This window comes from Equus caballus, chromosome 13, assembly GCF_041296265.1.
Source record: "Equus caballus isolate H_3958 breed thoroughbred chromosome 13, TB-T2T, whole genome shotgun sequence".
NCBI lineage: Eukaryota > Metazoa > Chordata > Mammalia > Perissodactyla > Equidae > Equus > Equus caballus.
In genome coordinates, this window is record NC_091696.1 from 32255513 (window position 1) to 32258078 (window position 2566).

Sequence of the window (2566 nt, forward strand, 5' to 3'; positions counted from 1 at the left end):
ATCAGAGTGCGCAAACCTAACCGCTGTGCCACCGGGCCGGCCCCTGGATGCTGGTCTTTGAGATTCAGTTTAGCCTGTTGCTCAAGACACTATAACTTAGGAAGCACTCATTAAGCACCTACTGTGCACATAATTACCTGATGAAAAGGTAGGAAAAAGAAAAGATGATTCCCACTGCTGAAAACGTCTCTGGAAGATGTGCCATAACTGAGTTAAAATGATTCTGGAGTGCAGCTGCTGGAGACAGCTCGTCGGTGCAACATTCCCTGCGAGGCGTACAGACTGGTGGTGCTGACCTTGCCCTTCACCTCCACAGACAACTCCAGCCCCATTCTGTCCCTGCTCTGGAGCCGCTGCCTCAGAAGACAGTTGTTTCTCTGATTCTGCCACCTGGATGCGGCCTCTGAGCATCGGCTACACTTCAACCACTTCTCAGCTGAAGCACAAAATTCTTCACTTGCAGACTTGTTATTCTTCAGGCGCGGCTGGATCCAGGAGCTCACACAATGCCGCCTGGGCTCTGTCTTTGTATTTGGTTGCCTCCTACACTTTTATAAAAGCTCTTCTCTGCGGGTGGGCCTGGCAGCTTTGGGTGGCTATCTCTCCAGCTCAGCAACTTCAGGAGAAACAGAGCTTCTATTTTTATATTATTCCAACAAGACCGGGGCTGAATCTCACTGGATCAACTTGAGCCACGTGCCCATTCCTGAACCAATCACGGCGGCCAGAGGAACAGGGTACTCTGATTGGCCAGACTTGTGATGGGCGCCCGCCCTGAAGCTGGAGCCTGGAGTCAATCATCACCATTCCACGTGAAGTCATGGTGAGTTATGGGCAGTTCTGTGGAGCAAAACTCAAGTGCTGTTACCCAAAGAAGGGGAAATGGATTTCAGAAGGGCCAAAACAGTACTCATTTCACTGTCTCATGACATGTTCCACATCCCACCTGTGTTATAGTTATGTCTGCTTATCTCCCCTCCCAGATAAAAGCTTCTTCAGGCCGGAACCACATCTGTCTCAACATCTCCTGCTTGACCCTGGGGAGTGCCTTTCCCATGGCAGGTGCTCAATAAATACGGCTTTAATGGAATATGTATCCAGGCTCTTCTTTTACTTTGCTTGGTGTAATTACTTTAAGAATCCCCATGTGGAAGAAAACGCTCATTTTAGCACTCCTTTCCAAGAAATACATCTTCATGTAAAGACAAAGCCTTCAGAGCCTGTATAGTTCCTGGGTTTTATGGTTAACAAATAAAGTTGAGCAAAATTAATGAATGTGTCAAAATTTCTGAGGCTTTGGTGACTCAGACTCATTGGGTAAATGTTTCCATTGAACGAAACAGATTTATCTTTCCATTGTTCGTAACTGTAGGTCATTGAATAGATGAGGCTGGCTGAGGCTTCTGTGGAGACAATACTGAAGTGGGAAAAGCAGGAGGCCAGAAAAGGTTTTCCAGGCATCTGGAAAGTTTGGGGCTCCAAAAGTTTAATTAAAAGTAAGGTGTAGAATTCAAGAAAGTTTTTGCTATAGAGATTTGGACTCGGCTGGTGTCAGATGAAAGGATCTAGTCTAGGAAAGGGGATTCTTTTCTTTAGAGGGATTAACTGATGGGTTAAAGAGAAACCCCAACTGTGTTCTGGAATAGCTCTTCAAGTCAAGCGCTCGGCTGACTACACAGGAGTTACTTAAGGAGCTTGTCAGAAATACGTACTTTCGGGCTTCCCCTGGTGAAGCCAGGTGTGAGGACCTCTGCGTGTGGGCTGCTGCTCACCCGCTCCAGCAGTGCACGGTGGGTAAGACCTGAGCATCTGGAGGTGGCCGGTTGGGGTGAGAACTCAGCTTTGCCCCTTACTGGCTGGGAAGCCTTGGGTAGTAAGATGCTTATATTCTCTGATGCTCAGGGAAAAAAATGAAGACAAGCATTAGTCCTTATCTCGCAGATTTGTGTGAGGATGAAAGCAGGTAACACCCATACAACACACAGCAGAGTGCCTGGCACAGCACACACCACCAAGGATTGTTAAATACTCTTGGGGATGTTATGCCACAAACACAGCCATCTCATCTTAATAATAATAATCGTAATAATAGCAAGAATAACTTATAAAGTACGTACTGTATGCTAGGCCCAGTTCCAAGTGCTGTCTAAACATTAACCTGTTTATTCTTATAAGAACCCCATGAGGTAAGAGCTCTTATTATTGCCATTACATAGATGAGGAAACTGAGGCAGAGAGAGATTAGGTAACTCCCTCCCTTGCAGAGAACTTCTCCCCAGAAGCCATTTGGGCGGCAAGAACACATCTTTGCCCAGAAAGCATGTCCTTTGGCTTAGCAGAATGGAGTGGGGGCACAGTTCAAGGGGGCAGACTTGCAGTGCGAAATAAATCCAGTTTAATTGCTTGTGTAGGCAGGCATTTCCGGCTGGGCTCTCAGCTTCTCGGAGTGCTTGGGTGTGGTTTTTTGAAGAGGCTGAATTATTCTGCTCATTCATACCTGTACAGCTGGTGACTTCCAAAGAAGCATGGCCCTGTCTTATCACTCCAAGGTCGTTTTCTGCCCTTC